Below are 22601 nucleotides of genomic sequence, written 5' to 3'. Positions count from 1 at the left end.
CCACACCTAGATTTCCCCACTGAGCTGCCTGCACCCAGATTGTCCCACACAGAATTCTCTCAGCACACACCAGGATCCCTCCACACGGAGCCCCTTCACACTTGGATCCTGCCTGTTTGACCCTGCCTGCCCCACATCTGATGCACCTGGCACAGAGGGGCAGGGCCCCAGGGTATTTCTGGGGAAGGCCCAGCCCTTGTGCTGTGTCAGGGTCGGGTGCAGCATCACCGCTGACTCTGTGTCCCAGGGGAGGAGAGGGACTGCAGGGTGATCTCCCACCTTCATGCAGCCAGTGGCCTGTGCTCCGCAATGCCATGCTGGAGCCTCTGCATTTATTTATTGACAAATAAAACTTGTAAAATTTTAAAATATTGTGTGCAGAATTTTTAATTTTTCTGCACATAACTTTTAATTTTTTGGCACAGAATTCCCTCAAGAGTATAACCATGTATCCATGTACTGAATGTTATGATTTCTTATGTAAGGATTAATTTTTTCACAAGCAGTGCTTACCTACAGTAGGTATCTGAACATCTCAAAATGCAATGAAGAACATCTGCTATGACATGTTTGCTGACACAATAGAAAATTATTACATCCCGTCACATGTTGTGCTAGGAATAGCTTCACTACATTAGAAGCTTTTGTTCTTCTATTATAAACACACAGAAATAGAGTAAAACACAATGATTTTACATTACTTGTTTTACATAAATAGGCTTATTGAAAACTAAACAGTAATAACAGCATGCTGATGATATTGAGATGGAAAAGGCAATGATACTGTATTTTTTTATGTTTCAGTTTCATCAGTGGTAAGCTTGCAAGGAGCCTGAATAGCCACATTTTGAGGCAATCTGCAGCAAATGTAGCATGTCTTTTGCACAGCTAGAAGGAAATGTGCCATTTCCTCTAGTGTCACTGTCCATATCAGCATATTTCTCGGCCCACACCACACAGACAAAAAAAATGCTTCCTCTAACAGTGAAAATTATGAAGCTGGTTTAAGACCATATGAGGCTACATCTGCTGGCATGAGGTCCTGGCACATCCCCACCTTCATGCCCAGTGATCTGGCTAACTAGGCTACCAAGATATTAGAATTTCTCTTCTGGAAGGGCAGAACAGCTGGACACTATGGATGGTATGTCCTTGAGTCTTTACACCATTCACAGTTGCGGGATGGGGGAGACAGTTTAGCTCAAAGGGAGAACATATTGGTTGCGGTGCATATGCTCTGGCTATTGTGCCACAGGCCAAAGAAGGTGAAAGCTTGGAACATGCCTTGTTGTAAGAAAATCATATTTTCCTCATGTCAATATTTTTGGTATTTCTATTTGTGGGGGGGGGAAGTCCTCGCTGCAAAGATATAGCTGATTCTGTAGTTTAAAATGTGACCCATTGGTTCCAGGGGATGTGCTAGTGCTGTACTGAGGAGGGAGAACATTTCCTCCTCCCTGCCCTCCCCCTCCCCCATCTCCAAGGCTGCCAATGTATAAATCAGCCCAAAGGACAGCTCAGAGCCTGAGGTCACTCTAAAGCGTGCCGTCTCATCAGCAGGGATTGCCAGAGTACATCACACACTCGTGAGGGCACCTCCACCCCAACCAAGGAGTGGAGAGGGGGTATCAGAGAGCCAGGTATGACATCTTTACAGTACTTGGACTGCATGCCAGGACAACTCCCTGCTGCCCGTTCAAAGCTAAATGTAAGTCCCTTTTGAATCACCAAACAACACAAAAGGGATTTAGCAGGGCTAAGGATCTAGCCCATTGATCATAGCAGAATAAGAGAGAAGCCTAAATGTTGTGCATGAAGTACTAGGTTATAACAGATTTGATTTATGAAAACCAAAATAAATAATAATATATGCAATTGACATACAAATTAAAAAAAACTCTTCAAAGTGTAAAGTAAATATTCAAAATGGTGAGTACTTTAGTCATCAATCTTACATTGTTTCAAGTGCCATCATCTACACTGCTGCTGTTATGGGCCCCAGGACAGCAAATTACTTGGGCACATGACTAACTTTAAGCATACAAAATGTAGTCCCTAACCATCCCTAAAATAAAGCATGCGCTTAAAGGCCTTCCTGAACTGGAGCCATAACACAGTACTTCTCTCAGTTACATTATAAGTGTGCTGGTGGTAGATGAGAGAAATCATCATGCTAAAATTAGCTTCTAAATTTCCACTGTCACAAGGTCACAAAAGTTTCAGAAACCTTTTCTTTCATCATGTGTGTAACCAATCACACTTGGTGACATCCATTTCCAAAGCTCAAGCAAGGACCAAATGAATCTTCCAGGCCAAAAAATTATACCAGGGCTGAATTCTTTGAGCTTCTTAGTGTTTTTTGAGAGATGCAGAACACCTTCAACTCTCATCACTTATATGCTCATCACTTATATGTTCCTCCTCCCGCCATCTATGCTGCAAACTGAAGATGCCAACAGAGGAGACTGGCCCAGGTTTCAAGGGTGAAACCTGTTTAGTATGAACTGTAACATCTAGTGGGATGAGAAAACTGCTTGATGTAAATACTGCCTAGTGACTTATAGTTTTAAGATTTAGATTGTGTGCTTATTTTATTTTCTTTGGTAACTAACTGTGACTTTTTGCCTATCACTTAAAATCTATCTTTTGTCATCAATAATCTTGTTTTACTGTTTTTCATTACCAATGAGTTTGCCTGATGTGCTTGGTAAATCTGCTCAGGTTTACAAAGGCTCGTGTACATCCACTTTCCATTGATGAAGTGATGAATCAATTAATAAACTTGCATTTCTCAAGAAAGGGTTTTGAACAGTGCAAGACGGTATAGTCCTGAGATACAGTGCTGGCAGCTGGGCGGAATTTAGCTGATGCCTTTCTCTGTGTGATTCATAAGTGGCTCTGGGTGCATTCATGCAAGCTAGCTGGGTGTGGGACTCCACATGCTGTTGTGCTGAGTGATGATAGCTCCTGGAGGGGTTTGCTGCTTGTCACTAGCAAATCATTATGAAAGACAGCCCAGGCTGGAGAGTTTAGGGGGCACAGCATTCTCACTGTCCCAGGCTACACACCTGGGGATCCTGTCACACACACCACCTTAAATCCTAACAAGGGATACGCTCAAAACAGATGTTCTGTAATTGCTTACATTATTCAAAACACTATGAGGAGAGACACTTTACTTTTTTAGGATGAAAAATTTTCAGCTAACCTTTCTTGAGACTATTATACTTCTTCTAAAGAATGGTAAGGGCAGCCACACATTAGCAGATAATCGTATTTTTTTTTACTGCATTATCCCTCCCTGAAGTTCCACTAGAAAATTTGCTACAAACCATCTAATGTACCTCTGGTAAGATGGACATGTAATCAACGGCAGCAAATTGGTATAAAGTACTGTGAAGCAGAAGTGCTGTACGCTGCAGAAAAATGCGTTGATTCCAATTCACTATATGCAGTCAAAACTAGGGCAAAAATCCTGATGATCAGTAATTTCGCAGTTGGCTGACTTCTCTCCTCTTTGATATTACAATATTTGTAAAATCTTTCCTTGGCCTCTAAATGTGTGAGTGAAATAATGTTTCATTAATTTACTTGTGTATAGGAGAAATTAAAGAAGCTGACTTTACTAAAGATGCTAAATAGACAAGAAATACATATAATATCTGAATTAAATTACTGAGAAATCATAAGCATTTTTAAAAATACACACACAGGAATTTACAATGCTATATCATGATAAACTAGAAGTGAAAACTAAGAGAATGACTTAACCAAATTGTGTAGAATGAGAATACCCATTGTGTAGGACTGACAATATTTATGAACTATGCCCATGAATACAAAATCGAATAATGATTTTTCTTTCTAAATTGGGGAAACTTGTATATGGTTTATCTAAATAATTAATATGAAAACAATATGTATTTAATCAAAATACACTGGGATTTTGAAAAGAAATGTAGTTTAGAAATGTAAGGCAAATTCCTTCCTTTTGGAGTTACATTTGGGTAAGAATGACCCTTAAGTGGTGGATTAGAAAGACCCTGGAGAGTAAGGTTTCAATACAGAAAAGTACAGTTGCATGTGCTTAACTTTAAACATGTGTAGTCCTTCTGACTTCAAGTCATTGCATTGAACTGTGTCTTCCTGAGTATGATTCATAGATATAATCAATCTACACCATGAGTATTCTGCACAATTTGAAATCTATGCAATATGTACTGCAGCATCTTAGTTCGCAGGATTGGGGTTTCAGGGTGAGATATTCAAAAATGATTAGGTGTAGTAGGTAACTTTTAGTGGGAATTGGATTACTAACTCCCTTTGGGTCTTTGAAAATCCAACCCTACAGTTTTGTCTACACTTGGAGCTGGGGTGTGACTCGCAGCTTGAGCAGACATACTTTAGATCTTAGTGAGTTAGTGCACGGCAAGCAGAGACATGGGCTAGCTGCCCCCCGGTACATACTTGGGGAGGCTAGTCCATGCCACTGCAGCAACACTACTATTTTTAGCACACTAGCTCAATGAAAGTGTAACGATGCTGGTTCTGGCGGAACCCAACTGAGGGTGCCAATTAGGACAAATTGCTTAAAGCAGGGTAGTTACAGCCCAAGGCTGGGGTTTCTATGCACAGCAAGGCAAACCAAACCAGCCAAACAGAGAGGACTTTGGTTTTACCCCACTGGCTAACCACAAGTCACACAAGCAATTCCCTTAGACACTCCAGTTTCCCAGTATCACCACCAGTTGTACTCGTTATGGGGACAAATGGTTATGAAAACCAATACCCAGTAAAAGAAAAAAGGTTCTCTCAATCACAAAGGACCGAGCCCCAGACCCAGGCCAATATACAAGTTAGATCTTACCCATAAATCACGCTGTTGCCAATCCTTTAGAATCTAAAATCTAAAGGTTTATTCATAAAAGGAAAAAAGATATAGATGAGAGCTAGACTTGGTCAAATGGAATCAATTACATACAGTAATGGCAAAGTTCTTGGTTCAAGTTTGTAGCAATGATGGAATAAGCTGCAGGTTCAAATCAAGTCTCTGGAGTACATCCACAGCTGGGATGGGTCTTCAGTCCTTTGTGTAGAGCTTCCATTTGTAGCTAAGTCCCTCCAGAGGTAAGAAGCAGGATTGAAGACAAGATGGAGGAGCTGCAGCAGCTTTTTATATTCTCTTGCCATGTGGTCTCTGCCTTCTTTGTCCGAAAGACAAGCTGTCCATCACATGGCATGGAAAAACCTCAGAGTTCTGTCCATAGTCAGGTCCCTGCATGCGTTGCTGAGTCACAAGGTGTGTCTGCCTTCTCTCAATGGGTCAACTGTATAGCTGATGGTCCTTAATGGGCCATCAAGCAGGCTTGGCAGAGCTGACACCAACTTGTCTAGGGTGTCACCCAGACGCATAGCACAAGTTTGAAATACAGACAGTATAGAGCCAATACTTATATCTTTAAAAACAAAAATGATACATGCTGTTATAAATATAAAGGGAAGAGTAACCACCTTTCTGTATACAGTGCTATAAAATCCCTACTGGCCAGAGGCAAAACCCTTTAACCTGTAAAAGGTTAAGAAGCTAAGATAACCTCGCTGGCACTTGACCCAAAATGACCAATGATGGGACAAGATACTTTCAAACCTGGAGCGGAAGGAACAAAGGGTTCTGTCTGTCTGTGTGATGCTGTTGCTGGGAACAGATAAGAAATGCAAGCCTTCCAACTCCTGTTAAGTTAGTAAGTAATCTAGCTAGAAAATGCATTAGATTTTCTTTTGTTTAATGGCTGGTAAAATAAACTGTGCTGGAGGGAATGTATATTCCTGGTTTTATGTCTTTTTGTAATTTAAGTTTTTGCGTAGAGGGATTCTCTATGTTTTGAATCAGATTACCCTGTAAGGTATTTACTATCCTGATTTTACAGAGGTGATTCTTTTACCTTTTCTTTAATTAAAATTCTTCTTTTAAGAACCTGATTGATTTTTCATTGTTCTTACTATCCAGGGGTTTGGGTCTGTGTTCATCTGTACCAATTGGTGAGGATTATTATCAAGCCTTCCTCAGGAAAGGGGGTGTAGGGCTTGGGGGGATATTTGGGGGGGAAGATGTCTCCAAGTGGTCTCTTTCCCGGTTCTTTGTTTAAAACGCTTGGTGGTAGCAGCATACTGTTCAAGGACAAGGCAAAGCTTGTATCTTGGGGAAGCTTTTAACCTAAGCTGGTAAGAATAAGCTTAGAGGGTCTTTCATGCAGGTCCCCACATCTGTACCCTAGAGTTCAGAGTGGGGAAGGAACCTTGACACATGTATACAGATAGCATAATCATAACCAGCAAACCACAACATTGTCTTAGACACCTTATTTGACCCCCTTTATACAAGATTTGGTGCCACTATAGGACCTTGGTTGCAATAATGATCTATACGGTCCCAATTAATGTCAATAATGTCACAGAAAGCTAATGTGAATATGTCTACTCGAGCTGCGAATCACAGCTTCAAGTGTACACATAGCCTTAGACTACAAGTTCTTTGGGGCAAGAAATTAAATAATTGTAAAGCTCTTTGGCACTCTTTTGAGAAATAATACACATAATAATTACTAACAACAACAACAAATTGAGCTTTGCTAAATTAAACTTATTCCTCTCTCCCCGAGCCCATCAACAGCTCTCTCTGGTTTTGGGGCAATCCAGTCATCCTCATGTTATTTTTGGGTCTTGCCCATCTCATCCATGAATGTATAAGTGCTGCCTAAATGGATATGGCACTCTTAGCAGTCCTGACTGAGAAAAGGAGGATCCATCAATGACAAAAACAATCTGCACGTTGAACGCATGATTTTTAAGGGGCCTGGATGGATCAAGGCTTAAAAAGCGCATCAGCCTCAGACACTGAAAATTCATCATCAGACGGCTGCATCAACCACCAATTCAAACTGCCTTGTTTCCTGAATGCAATCTCTCATTAGAAGAATCCCAAAGGAAGCAAGAATCTCAGAATGGGAGGGGTCTCTGCAGCAATATGAACTCTCTGAAAGCCCTCACACCAACAATAGAAAATTTCTTGAAAAAAGGATCTCTCCCAGCAATGTTAATTCCTCAAGGGGGAGCCTCCACTGACGTGAACTGTTAGAAAAGGGACATGCTCAGCAATGTGGAAAAAAAAAAACAGTGGAAAACCCACCCCTTTGCAACATTGGTAGGTTGCTGAAGACCAAGATAAGCCTGCATCTATAATTTCACTTTAGGCAGTGATTTACTCCAATCTTCACTCTTTACTTCCAACTGGACTTATTACATATAAATGAATCATAACCATCCAAAGGCAAACACTGTACAAAGGCATCAAGTTAAGCACTTCATTTGTCTTACTTGCACACAAAAGAAGTGAAGTCCTCAGATAAATACATAAATAAGTGGCTAAACAGAAAGACAGAGAGACAGGCAGATGAATTAGACAGGCAGACAAAGATTTTGCACAGGGAATTCTTTTCTCTTTGTAAGTGAATCATTTAGTACGATCTTGACTTGACAGGACATTTCCAAATTCACTGCGTTTTTTTATAGTGCAAAAGCATCCAGAAAAAACATAATCATAAAAAGACAGAAGAATCTCTTGTAACAGCATTTGACTTAATAATAGCTATAATCACATGACGTGCTTTCAAAGGGAACCATCACATTCCCATACAAAGCCAAGCAGTGCCTGAAGGGATCTGCCCACGTCTGGCGCTTTCCTATTAGTATCCCACAGCTATCCGAGTAAGCTGCCAGCAAAGGCTCTAACTATATTTGATTAGTTTCAGGCCTTCATTTTTAGCGAGTCATCACCCTCTTAACAGCAGATGATGCCCCCTAGTTGGAATCAATGCGAGTGGACCAGCTCACAATAGGCTGGATTAATGATGAAAAATGTGTAGTCAGCCTGGAGGCCTTTGGACATTTATCACCCAATGGGTCTGCCAATTGGTGGGCTGCCCCCTGACTCATCAGGACAATACCTACTCTGCCTTAAAGAGACAGCACACTCTCTAGGATTTTGACTTAATGAGACCTGGGTGAGAGAGGTAACATAACACAATATACTGGATTTGAATTATACATTTAAATAAGTTCTGAAATGTAATTCCCTCCCAGTCTCTTTTGCAATGCTAATGCAGTGCTGAGTGGATTTTAGTGAATGACACTTAAGCTAATTCAGTTATCTTTAAGATGAGGTAAGATTGCTAAGGGTGAATATTTTTCCTAAATTCTTCTGAACTGTAAAACATTCCTATGTAAATTGTTTGTTAAAAGATAGACTGTTTCTTACTGAACTGGAAAATCAAAGAACAAATTATGTGTGGTACTGTCTTGGAAAAATTCTCTTTGCCAATTCATCGAAGGGAAGTAACATTCTGACAGGTAAGTGAAATCTCATCAGGGTTTCATCATCACCACCACTACCAGAACAAGTGAGCAAGTAGATTTTGTGTTTGGGATCATAAATATTCAAGTTAATTTATATACCAAAGGTAGGATCTTATTACAATAATAGAATTCCCATCATATTTTAGAAATACCTATTCCTAAACTTTTGAAGATACTAAGAGATTCAGTGTTCTCCTTGGGGATTTAGTAACGACTCCCATTACCACAAAGTCACGTGAGTGAGTCCCACCATATAGCTGCCTCATAAGGTATTCTTTCAGTTATCAGTTGAAGTGAAGAGGATGTGAAGTGCAATGAGATTTATAAAACAGGTCAGTACAAACAATGCAGGTTCTAGCAAAACAAAAGTATGCTAGTCAGTAAGATAATATAACAGAGAAATGAAGCATTGTCAAAATATCTGCTTGTCTGAATTGGGGTGTCAAGCTGAAGTTATTCATACAGAGTATGTCTACATCACAAATGAAGGTGTAATTGTAGGGCAGGTACAATCTCACTAGCATGGGTAGCAATAGTAGACTTGGTAGCCTGGGCTTCAGCATTGGCTAGCTGCGGTAATAGAAGCTGCCATGGACTGTAGCTACATGTCCAGTTTGCTAGCCCAGGCCAAAATCTGTGCCACCATGTGTTCACTACCATTGCTACAAATTACTCCTTCATTTGCAGTGTAGTCATATCCTATGTGAGCAACTTGAGCTTGATACCCCAATTCAGACAAATAAGTACATGCTTAACTTTAAGCCTCTCTTTAAGACCCATTCTCTTCAATGAATCTTAAACACAGACTTGAAGTTAAGCATGTTTTTGTATGTAGAATAGAATGATTTAAGTGTATGCTTCAGTGTTTTGCTGAATTAAGGCATTAGATTAGCAGCCGTGTTAGTCTGTATCCGCAAAAAGAACAGGAGTACTTGTGGCACCTTAGAGACTAACAAATTTTTTAGAACATAAGCTTTCGTGGGCTACAGCCCACTTCCATCGGATGCATAGAATGAAACATATAGTAAGTGTATATACAGAGAAGGTGGAAGTTGCCATACCAACTGTAAGAGGCTAATTAATTAAGATGCGCTATTATCATCAGGAGAAAAAAACTTTTGGTAGTGATAATCAAGATGGCCCATTTAGACAGTTGACAAGAAGGTGTGAGGATACTTAACATGGGATACTTAACATACTTAATAACAGATTAAACATGTGTAATGACTGTGTAATGAGTGGCTATTTCCCTATGTTAAGTATCCTCACACCTTCTTGTCAACTGTCGAAATGGGACATCTTGATTATCACTACCAAAGTTTTTTTTTTTCTCCTGCTGATAATAGCTGATCTTAATTAATTAGCCTCTTACAATTTGTATGGCAACTTCCACCTTCTCTGTATGTATATATATACCTTCTTATTATATGTTCCATTCTATGCATCCGATGAAGTGGGCTGTAGCCCACGAAAGCTTATGCTCTAATAAATGTGTCAGTCTCTAAGGTGCCACAAGTACTCCTGTTCTTTTTGTGAATTAAGGCATGTTACCTCACTACCATTCTAAATTGAATTGTTCTCACAAACTTCAAAGCATTTTGCTGTCAAACAAACAAAACAAACTCATTAGTAAAATTAACAAACTTGCTCACGGCTCATCTTTATAATGAATTAAAGGTTCTGGCCTGCATTAGGAAAGTCCCTGCTTAATCATGAGGGATCTCTTCTAAACTCATAACTTTAAGCTAATGTGCAGCCACAGGAAAACAAACCAAGGTTTCTTTATAAAAAAATACTATCCATTCAAACTGCCTTTTTGGGGAGTGGGTAGGAAGAGGAAAACAAATTATAATCTCAGTGGGTTTTTTAATGAAGAATGTATGTTTAAAATTATAGGAAATCCTGTACATTAAATATGAAATGTCTGTAATCTTGCCTTCCAGGGCCAGCAGATTTGATGAAGTACTTTGGTTTGGCAAATATCATAAAGACCCTGGAAACCATCTCATTAAATTTTGAAAATTTCAAGATCTCTTAATAATGAATCAGGTTATTTTCTCCGCTATCATAAGAGATACCACAAATACATAAATCATAAATTAAGTTTCAAATTGCTAATCATGCTTATTAAAAAGTGACTCAGAAGATTAGTAACATTATTATTTTACAAAACAGTTCAGTCAACTTAACAGCTTAAAAACTTAATAACTACTGTAAACCTTTTCCACAATTCACAGCTCTTGTTCACAAATCCATGACATGCATTTTAATACAAAAATGAGACATAACCCTTATTTAGGATTAAATTGTGGCTTTATCAGAAGCTGAGCAAAGAGCAGCACATGGTTGAGCTGCCACAGATTCAGACCAGAGACCCACCTCAACAGCTGTTCTTTGTATGCATAGCCCCAGAGTAGGGTGTAATTGGTGTGGAAGCAATTGTGTGGGCTTGCCACGCCATGGTATGATATTTTAGGCTTCTATCTCAAACTGGCACCTCTTTTGTCAGACTGCATTGTGTAAAAAAAAAACCATTCCCCATACGCTCATCAGTGCTACTATGCACGGGCCTTTTTTTGTTCAACTCTGTCGCTTGAATGAAGCATCATCCTGAACATGTTTTTCCTCAACTATCATAGTTAGTCTATAAATCAGTTCTTTATGATACATATTGCGTTAAAATGCTGATGGGCAAGTACTTTTATTAAAAAAGAAACTATAATCCGTTGGCTGAGAAAATCAAACAGGTCATTTGGTCTCTTCTGTCTTCTTCTGACCAATCTTTGCCATTAATTCACACTACACACATTTGTTGACCAACAAATCTTAAAGAGTACTTTGCTAAACTCTTTCATAATTTGGTCAAAAATTTCAACATGCAGTTTATTTTTTGCTTATTTTTGGAGATCCTTTAGCAAGCAGCTCTATTATCTCCTCCCCACCTCCAAGAAAGAAAGAAAGAAAGAGCTGTTCATTAATGACTATGCCATATATCACCAGGCCATTGCTTTACATTAAGGGGAAAATGTTAGTTATAACTTTCACTCTCTGTGTTAGCACATTTTCACAAGTCATCCTCATTGACATCCCAATGTGAAGAATTTGTAGGTCTGCAATAAAATTTATTGTAAGAAATAAGGATTCTCAAATAAACCAAGATGCATTTTCTGTCTTAAAAGCTCAGCAATGAAATTCCAGGGACTTGTTCATGCATAGTGTTTTCTTCCATACTAGAAGAGATATCAGTTGCTACTTGGGTCCCAGGAGACTTTTCTGAGAAAATGAAATGGTCTGAAATGTGGAAGAGTAGTAAGTTTCCCAATGTGTCCTTTAGTTAGAAGTTTTATTTAATTCTGATTATTTTTATTAAGCTTTTTTAAAAATTTTCTTTGTCTTACTGGTCAATAAAAAGAGAAACATCTCCATAAGAATAATTTCAATTGCCAGGTACAATTTACCCTAGATTTTAGGAAGGACAACAATCAGTAGGACTAGGTGGAACAGTGGTTTAGTGCATTAGTATTTTATCTCTGGAGATGAGGGTTCATATCTGTACTAGGTCACAAGTTAAAAGAGGTTGGTGATCTCAACTAAATCCATAGTGGATATTTAGCCACGTCATGAATCAACTACACAATCAGCATTTCTGTTCAAGTTGAGTCCCAGTACCGAAGCAGGGGATGGGTTGCAGGTCAGGATTAAGGCACACGAGCTGAGCTGTTTGGGAAAAGTTCACACCACTACCCATTACAGAAACAAAGTGGGTGAGATAATATCACCTTATCTCTCTAACATCCTGGAACCAACATGGCTATATCAACACTGCATATCACTCACTATCCATTGATATTTATCACCTACTTTCATGAGGAAACAAAAATATTAAATTTCCACACAGGAAGCCACTTCCCCTTAACCCTCGCCCCCCTCAAATAAAACCCAACTCATATCAAATTATACTTCTAGTGTGTTTTTTCCCTCTGAAAAGTGACTTGTACAAATTGCATCAATGGGCTCATGTTCATTATCTTTCAGTTACTTCTGTTTAGGTTCTATGTGTGAAATCCTGGCCCCAGAGTTTTACCACTGACTTCAATGGATCTAGGGTTTCACCCTGTATGAACAATATATAATCTATAAGGTATCTCATTCCAAATTTCCATCTCAAATTTGCTTTGTTTACCAGTAAAAGATGTTTTCCTTCCTCACTGCCAGCCCTGAAAACTTGGCTGTAGATCTGAACGTCAAGCTGTGCTCCCTGTGGCCTAACTAACCATAGCACTCTGACCAACCTAAGGCAGCTGAGATGTACACCTCACGGTAAAGATTCTGTAACTGGAAATTATAATGGTTGTCACTAAGACACCAACATTTCTCTATAGTTCCTAATCAGAGATCTAATATATTGCAATTATATCCAGGATAGGAAATATATATAACACAATAGGAAATAAATAAAACATCCGAGATATTTCCTAGTGGCAGCCATTGTCAACCTTTTTAATGACAATCACCACAGTTAACAGATTTTTGTGTTGATGTATGAGTCAAACAAGATTAATCTCTTATAGATACACTGGTTCTACAATCCAGAAGTAGTAACACTTATTTTTAACAATAAGACACAGTATATATGTAAAATACATAGAGAGCAAAATTTTGGTTAATAGTTTGCCATTTTTACATAGGTACATTCTTGACCCTTCCTTCCTCAAATTTAAACGTAGAGTTAAACAATGATTTAATTAAGCAAATTTGTAAATCGGGCTGGGAAAAACAGCTTAAAACAATCTAAAGTTCTTTGAACAATTCCTGTTCAAATCTGCCTGAAGAGAACCAGGACCACAGTCTTAACAGAAGGAGAAACCTAGTGCAGCCATAACTTGTGCTGACTTTTCTATTACATGCTATGTTTGTTTCCAATGTCTCATATATAGGTAGCTTCCCCTGACTCATCCCATATAATCATTTGTCTTTATAGATGTTCTGCATTTTTTCTGTTGTAAATTACAATGCCAACATGCCAAGTAGGAAGCTTTGGCCTTGGACTGAACTTTGGAGGCTGAATGTGTAGCAATCTGCTACCCTTCTTCCCTGTTCTGTGGCTTGTGGGTCACATGAGCATATATGGCTGGTGAGCAAGGAAGATCACTATAGACACACACATTTAGGAAGTAAGACCCAGCCATAAAATCAAGGTTTAAGTGCACATTTCTCAAATGTTTGCTGATATTCAGAGGGTGTTTTCATTTAGCACTATGACAGAGGATTTGCGATCTGTCAATAATTTGTTTTATGGTAAGAATTAACAGACTTTTTAAAAAAATGTGACATCCAAGCTCTTTCTGTATTCAGCACTGATGAAGACTGAGTGTATTCAGCTGGAGAGCATGAATTATCTCCCATAGAGAAGTGCAATGGGGTATGGGTCAAAAATTGTCCATAACACTAAGGCCATGTCTACCCTACCACTTATGTCAGCAAAACTTATGTTGCTCGGGGGTATGAAAATAAACACCCTCCTGAATGACACAACTTTCGCCGGCATAAGTGGTAGTGTGCACAGCGCTATGTTGGTGGGAGAAGTTTTGTGGTTCAGTTGTCAGTGTAGACAAAGCCTAACATCTTGGGACCGACACGGCACAACACTACATTCAGCAAGAGATGTACAGACAGTCAGGAGGGGCATATCTGAACATACACACTGATTAAGGGACTTGAAAAGTAAGTCCTGGGCAAAGAAAAGTGGGAGGGAGGGGATAATATAAACAGCATAAGATGCTGACAGATCAGAAAAGCATTCAGAGAGAGAATATTCCTTTCAAGGGATATAAGATATCCGCTAATCTGCTTTCTGTATCTAAACAGATAATGCTTCATTTAACTTAGCATATCAGTAGTGTGACTCTAGATATATTACACACTTTTTTTAATTCCATTGCCTTTGTTTTAAATACATCCTGTTTGTATTATGTTTACTGCTTTATGAGTAACTCCATGCTGACATCCCCAAGGAGGAGAAAACCCTGACCCACTAAGGACAGGTGCTGAGGGATACATTTATATGACCATCCTCAGTGTTGGTCAAGGGGATGGACACAAGTGTCGTCTCCCAGTGAATTGTGTTACCAAAATGCAGTGGTACAAGCAGATTTGTTGTGACAATTTTATTCAGAGTTTCCCAGTGTTTAAAGGATAAAGGAGTCTGTGACCAGGATTTGGTCCCATCTCTATACACAATACAGATACATACATAATATCATATGATGTTTAAACAACATTTCTATAACTTCAAATTTAAAATGGGATCTTCATTCATGACTAAACATTATTCTCTACTTTTTGGAAGGGATTGAAGTTTCTCTAATTAACTTTAGCCTAGCACAGTAAAAGACCTGTCATTGTTCACAAGAAAACCCATCCTTCCAGGATTATTAATACAGTTTCTCTGAGAAGAGGAAGTATTGTTCTTTGCCAACAAGTATCATTCATCTCTAGCAAGGACCACCTTAAAGCTTTCAGGCATCATGCAAGAGGATTTCTGCTGCCTGAAAGAATAGCATGACAAAATGTTTGTCCTGTTGCCTGCTTTATAGTCTCCTACACTACTTCAGGATATCCTTCTTGTATATGTTCCCACATACCTCATCCACCCCTGCAGCACAAGGACTGCATAACAGCTTGATACATACGTGCCAATCACAGAGGAAAGGCAGCTACTGTTATTTCTGTTTCTCTTCTATTATTCTTTCTGATGGGTTTAAAAAGATCAAAGGAAAGAGGAAGTCTAGCAACAAGCCCTTCCCTACCCAGATTTTGCTCACTATGGAGTTTTGTGCACTACAATGAATTTCACTATGTGTATCAGCTGCTGGTCTAATAGGAATTATGACATTTGGTCTGAAAAGAAAATAGGATTCTTTCTTAAGAGTTGAATGAAGAGACAAAAGCTAAAAGGAGGCTAGTAGGTCAGGTTTTGTGTACTTTGCTCTCAGAGCTATTATCCTGGTCTTGAGAAATTTCTGGTTGAACAGACTAGAAATCACAGATTTTGCTTTAAGCTGAGCATTGTATGGTTGGGCACTCTAACTACTTAACATGTTACTTCACAGACATATCACAAGACAATCACAAGGCAGCCATCAGAGATGCAGGCTAAGACCGTTTTCCATATTATACGATTTTTCACTATATTTCACTCAAAACTGTAAAAAAACACAACTGCCAAATCAGTCTCCCAGCAGAGACAACCTTAGCATTCACTGTACAGCATTTGCTTAAATATGTTAGGAAATGCACCATCCTATCCATTTGCAAGCACAGAAGATTTACAAATACATGTCAATGCAGTTTCGTCATGGATACTTTGGTGTGTATGCTGTGATTTTAGTCATGACAATATTTGGGGAAAATCACAAGGCAGGATATAGGACATCTAGTTTTAGATGCTAAGTACATTGTTTTAGACCCACAATAATCTTATGTTTTAATACTGTAGTCACCATGCCAGAGCCAAATTTGAAAGACACATTCAAGTTTGTTTTTATTAATTAATTATAATTATTATTCCCTTTTGGGAGCGGTTTGGGAGAGAAAAAGGCATTATGACTCCAAAAACAATAAGCAGATTGCTCACAGGACCCTCTGTGAAATTTGTTCAACTATTTATCTTTATAGCAATTCACTCACTCTTACAAAAAACCCCAAATAACAATAAGATTTTTTTAAGTATAAATGCTTGACTCTAAAGCTTGTCATGAAAAATGTCCAGGCTTCCTATACACATGAAATAGTGCCACTGCTAAAAACTACGTAAATCAATAAATGGATACGGTCACCTTCTGAACAAGTGCGGTGGCATACAAGAATGCAGTGTTTCTTCTACAATTAATTAGCTCTCTGAAGTTATTTATCTACTATACATCCAGTAAGGTACACCACTGACAAGCCCTAAACCACTACAAGAGGAGAAGGAATTCAAAATCTGTGCAGACTCCTGTGGAGAAGATCAGTCACTGAGCATGGAATAACTTGCAGCACCAGCCGTGGAGGTACTTCGTTTTTCGCGGGGTCTTTATGACGTAACAGATACCTTCTGATTTTAACACAGGCTGTGAAATGGAGAAACTGTTCAATTCTACACTAGACTTCCAAAAAAGTACACAAAGTATAAAATAGGAGACACAAAGCTCCGAACAAAAATGTTTTACGCTCCATTCCTTAGAGCAGAGGAACATGTGCAGGATTTTTTTTTAAGTTAAAAACATTCATCCTGGGGAAAAAGTTTTTTTTTAAAAAGGTTAGCTTTAGACCTTAACCTGAACACTGCCTGGCTTGCATTCCACTGGATCACTTCTGGAAAGGAATTTTTCAGCAAGGAGTGTTCTGTTCTCAGTGGCTGATACTTGGAACCAAGGTCTATTTAGCTTCTTGGTTCCTATGGACTATAGCTGCCTGGGGATATCATGGATGTCAAGGCTGTCTCTGAGGCAGCTAGGACCTGGGACTTTGGACTCTCTTGTGAAGTGAATGGGAAGCCAATGGAGTTTGCAGAACAGTGGGTTGATGAAAGTGATTCTCATCAATGAGGAGAGCTCAGTAGCCACTAGTCGCAAGGGTATTTCTACACTGTGACAAAAAAACAATGGCACCTAGTCTCAGCTGACTTGGGTTGTAGGGCTGTACAATTGCAATGTAGACATTTGGGCTTGGGCTGGAGCCCTTCCAGGATTGCAGAGCCTGGGCTCCAGTCTGAATCCCAGCCCAAGCCCTAATATCTACACTGCATTTTACAGCCGCGTAGGATTGCCAACTTTCTGATTGCAGAAAACCAAACATGCTTGCCCCACCCCTTCCTTGAGGCCCTGCCCCCCATTCACTCCATCCCGCCTACCTTCATCACTCTTTCCTCAACCCTTGCTCACTCACTCATTTTCACTGGACTGGTGCAGCAGTTTGGGGTTTAGGATGGCAGTATTGGCTCTGCGTGGGGGTTGGAAATGAGTAGTTTGGTGTGAAGGAGAGGCTCTGGGCTGGGACAGGGGGTTGCGGTGCTAGGATGGTGAGGACTCTGGCTGAGGTTGTGAGCTCTGGGGTGGGCCTGGGGATGAGGGGCTTGGGATGCAGGAGGGGGCTCTGGGCTGGATCCGAGGGGTTGAAGTGTGGAGGGGGCTCCGGGCTGGGGCAAAGTGTTGGGGTGAGGGGTGCAGGCTCAAAGCAGCACTGACCTCAGGTGGCAATTCCTGGCGAATGGGAGCTGCAGAGCCAGTGCTCGGGGTGGCATCTGTGGGCAGGGGCAGCACACGGAGCGACTCTGGCCGCCCCTCCACTTAGGAGTCGGACATCCTGGCCACTTCCTGGGAGCCTGCCAGCCCCACTGCATTGCCAACCAGACTTTAAATGGGTATTCCAGTGGAAAACCAAACATGTGGCAAACCTATAGCTTCACAATCTGAACGCTGCGAGCCTGAATCAGCCGATCCAGGCCAGCCACAGCTCTGCCATGTGTCTTTTATTGTAGTGTGGACATACCCTAAAGCTGAAATGCTGGGTGCATTAAAATCAATGGCAAAACTGCTATTGTCTTCAATGGGGCCTGGATAATACCATGTTAATATATATCTTAAGGCCAGAAGAGACCACTATGATCATCTAGTCAAGTTGCTTGCATAACGCACCAGGGTTGCAAGAACAATTTGTATAGTGGGGGTGCTGAGAGACACTGAACCAAACTGTAAACCCTGTATATGATGGAAACCACTTCAAGCCAGGGGCTGCTGCAGCACTCACAGAATGCCTAGTTCCAGCACCTATGTAGCACAGGCCACAGAATTTCACTCAGTGATTCCTACATCAAGTACATAACTTCTGGTTAAGCTAGTCCGTGCCCACACAAGAAAGTTGTATTAGTTTAATTACAAGCATGATTTTAAACAGATCTAGTTAAATCATTGCAAAAGGCTGTATTGACACTTACTTCAGTTTAAAGCACTTTATTTCAGTTTAGCTTAAATTGATTAGAAATCAGTTTAGACTATACCAGAATAAGCCACTCAGACTGAAATAAGAGAGTGTCCACACAGGGGTTTGGTTGCTATAACTAAAGTTAAATCAGTGCATCATATTTATATATGTAATCCCTTCTGCCCATCAGAGTTGGCAGCAACAAGGGCCGGGTTCAGTATCTAGGGGTTCCATTCCAATAACACAATGCAAAACCGGCTTGAGCCCCCACCCAGTGACCTGGAACAAATATATACCACCCCCGCTGTGCGCCTCCAAGAGGCAATACTTCCCCTCTCACAAGCACAGCATCTGAGTGTAGCAAAAAGCCTTTTAATAACAGAGAGAAACAATGTGGCATTATGTTGAGGAAACACCACCGACAAACAGGATTCATAACACAATCCATGAGCAAAAAACCCACCCCAAGCAAATTGGGGCGTGTCCTTTCCCTTTGGTTCTTGAGTCCAGCAACTCAAAATCACCCAAAGTCCCTAAAGTCCAACAACCCAAAAGTCTCTGTCCCTGGTCAGGGCAGCCCCAGAGTTCGAAAGTTTATCTGTGGAGCTTTACCTCCCAACCTGGGTGGAGATGGGGGGGGGGGGTTAAGGGGCACCTTACGTGGTCCAAAGCTGATGGCCCCACCTCTCCATGGGGCTCCGCTCTGCCAGCCGCCCCCATGAGCTGCTCCAGGCATCTGACAAACTGCCCTGCTCCACCAGCCGCTCTGCTCCGCAGGCTCCCCCACTACTTAACACAACACTCAGTGATTTCAGCTCTTAGTAAGTTTAGCTCTTTTGTGATTTCAGCTTGTAGTAGGGGAGCCTCAGTGCTGGTGCACCATTAGCCTAAAGTGAATTCAGCCAAGCAGCCTGTAACTAGACTCCTAATGGAATCAAAATTAGCTCTGATATTCCACAGTGGAGAGAGGAGCAAGTGCAGTCAGCATGTAAGGGGGACACATGCCACCAAGTATTAATACTTGTCCCCAGCCTCTCTCCCTTCACTGGGTTTTGGAACCCATGACCCTTGCCTAGCAAATGCTGCTTAGTTGATGGTGAGTCCCTCCATCATAACAAAAGGCCAAGTACAGTTCTACTGTCCTTGATTCACATAATCAGGATAAAAACAGTTTATTCCTGCCCCAGTAACAGAGAAACTGGGGTTCCTGCAGCAGACAAAGTGACCATCTAGGCAGGGTGGGTGTGCCTATGCAAATGAGATCAGACCCTGAAGTTCTTTTCCACAACCCACCATGACTCACCATCAGATGTCAGGGTAGAGCTCATCCTGACTCTGCTTACATATAGACAACTGTTAGTATATTGGCAAGCTCGTCAAATGTGTGAGATGCTTCATTGAAGGGGGAAACATAATGACAGAAAATGTGGTAATGGCAGAGGTGCTTAATGACTCCTTTGTTTCGGTTTTCACCAATAAGGTTGGTGGTGATTGGACATCTAACATACTGAATATCAGTGAAAATGAGGTAGGATCAGAAGAGGCTAAAATAGGAAGAACAACTTAAAAATTACTTAGACAAATTAGATGTCTTCAATTCACCAGGGCCTGATGAAATGCATCCGGGAATACTCAAGGAGCTGACTGAGGAGATAACTGAGCCATTAGCGATTATCTTTGAGAAGTCATGGAAGACAGGAGAGATTCCAGAAGACTGGAAAAAGGCAAATATAGTGTGTGTTGGGTTCGGTCACAGAGACCCCCTCGATCACAGAGACCTGATGTGCAAGAATTACCTCTGAACCCATTTTCCCTCCCAGCTTGGGACTCCAAAACCCTGCCTTGTTGAGCCAGACACAATGGCCTCCTGCATCACAGACCCAGGTCTGGTCCATGCCCCCAAAGCTGCAGATTTAACTGAAAACAGCTTAAGAAGTGCTTCTGTCTCCAGCACCTAGACACCCAGTTCCCAATGGGATCCAAACCCCAAATGAATCTGTTTTACTCTGTATAAAGCTTATACAGGGTAAACTCATAAATTGTACACCCTCTATAACACTGATAGCTGTGCACATCCCTCTGTTTGCACCCCCAGGTATTAATCACTTACTCTGCGTTTACTAATAAACAAAAGTGATTTTATTAGGTATAAAAAGTAGGATTTAAGTGATTTCAAGTAATAACAGACAGAACAAAGTAAGTCACCAAGCAAAATAAAGCAAAAACTCACAAGTCTAAGCTTAATACATTAAGAAACTGATTACAAGTAGAAAAGGAGTACTTGTGGCACCTTAGAGACTAACCAATTTATTTGAGCATGAGCTTTCGTGAGCTACAGCTCACTTCATCGGAGAAGTGAGCTGTAGCTCACGAAAGCTCATGCTCAAATAAATTGGTTAGTCTCTAAGGTGCCACAAGTACTCCTTTTCTTTTTGCGAATACAGACTAACACGGCTGTTACTCTGAAACCTGATTACAAGTAAAATCTCACCCTCGGAAATGACCCAATAAGCTTCTTTCATAGACTAGTCTCCTTCCTAGTCTGGGCCCAATCCTTTTCCCTGGTACACTCCTTGTTAGTTCCAGTAGATATCTTAGGTGGAAAGCAGAGGTATTCTTATGACTGGCAGCCCCTTTGTTCTGTTCCACTGCCTTTTATAGCTTTGGCACAAGGCGGGAATCTTTTGTCTCTCTGGCTCCCTACCCCTCCTTCTAAATAGAAAAGTACTAGATTTAAAATGGATTCTAGTATCAGGTGACATGATCACATGTCCTGTAAGACCCCAGCTTCCATTCTTCCTGGGCTGGCCTACACATACACAGGAAGGTTTGTAAGTAAACAGAGCCAATTTTCCTAGTCAATGGGAGCCATCAAGATTCTAAACCACCGTTAATAGCCCACACTTTGCACAATTACAATAGGACCTCAGAGTTATACTTTATATTTCTAGCTTCAGATACAAGAATGATACATGCATACAAATAGGATGGACACACTCAGTAGATTATAAGCTTTGCAATGATACCTTACAAGAGACCTTTTGCATAAAGCATATTCCAGTCACATTATATTCACATTCATAAGTATATTTTCACAAACCATGTGGAGTGCAATGTCACACAGTGCCCATCTATAAAAAGGGAAATAAGGACAACCTGGGTAATTACAGACCAGTCAGCTTAACTTCTGTACCCAGAAAGATAATAGAGCAAATAATTAAGCAATGAATTTGCAAACATCTAGACGATAATAAGGTGATAAGTAACAGTCAGGATGGATGTCAAAAACAAATAGTGTCAAACCAACCTGGTGACTTGTTACCCTGTCAAAGAAAGCTTTGTGGATAGGGGGAGGTGGTAGATGTGGTATATCTTGAATTTAGTAAAGGTTTTGATACTGTCCCGCGTGACCTTCTCATAAATAAACAAGGGAAATGAAAACTAGATGGAGCTACTATAAGGTGGATGCATAACTGGTTGGAAAATCATTCCCAGAGAGTAGTTATGAGTGGTTCACAGTCATGCTGGAAGGGCATAATGAGAGGGGTCCCGCAGAGATCGGTTCTGGGTCTGGTTCTGTTCAATATCTTCATCAATGATTTAGATACAGAGTACACTTATAAAGTTTGTGGATGATACCAAGCAGAGAGGGGTTGCAAGTGCTTTGGAGGATAGGATTAAAATTCAAAATGAACTGGACAAACTGGAGAAATGGTCTGAAATAAATAGATTTATTTTATAGGGGAACCTGCGTCATTGCAACAACCTTCCTCTTTTAAGTCAAACCAAGTAAGTGATGCAATAGCATGATCAGTAGCATGTTGCCTCACCTTTGCTTTGAGGCACGGGTGTGGAGGCAGGTGTCAGAATTCTCTTCATAATTTTGACAGGCCATTTTGCATATAAAAGGAAACTACCACCTAAATTAATGCTCTGGGGAAAATCAAAAGTGTGTTGACAAATATCATTGCTTTACCTTTAATCCTATTGGTGTAGTGGAGGGGAATCAGATAGAGTTTTGTTTTAAGGATTAGTGCTCTTCAGTTGGCTTTTGGCTTTCATAGTGAAGAATAACAATTCATAACTCAGTTCTGTTTTTAATCTGTTTCTCCTAGAAATAGCTGAGATGCATGGGAAGCTCTGATACTTTATTGGTGTGTCTGGTTGCATAGAGCACATTAATAAAAATACTCTTCAAAAATGCAAAGACAGTTAAACATATTCAT

The 22601-nt window shown here is 40.4% G+C and overlaps 1 protein-coding gene across 19 annotated transcripts in view; it reads right to left on the bottom strand.

The window, feature by feature from the left end:
* The window catches only part of ROBO2 (roundabout guidance receptor 2), a 644167-nt gene that overhangs the window by 462844 nt on the left and 158722 nt on the right, over positions 1-22601 (bottom strand). The gene's annotated exons all lie outside the window — the stretch shown is intronic.

This window comes from Lepidochelys olivacea (genome assembly GCF_965140295.1).
Source record: "Lepidochelys olivacea isolate rLepOli2 genome assembly, chromosome: 1".
In the NCBI taxonomy this organism is placed as follows: Eukaryota; Metazoa; Chordata; order Testudines; family Cheloniidae; genus Lepidochelys; species Lepidochelys olivacea.
This window is presented reverse-complemented; position numbering and strand designations above follow the sequence as displayed.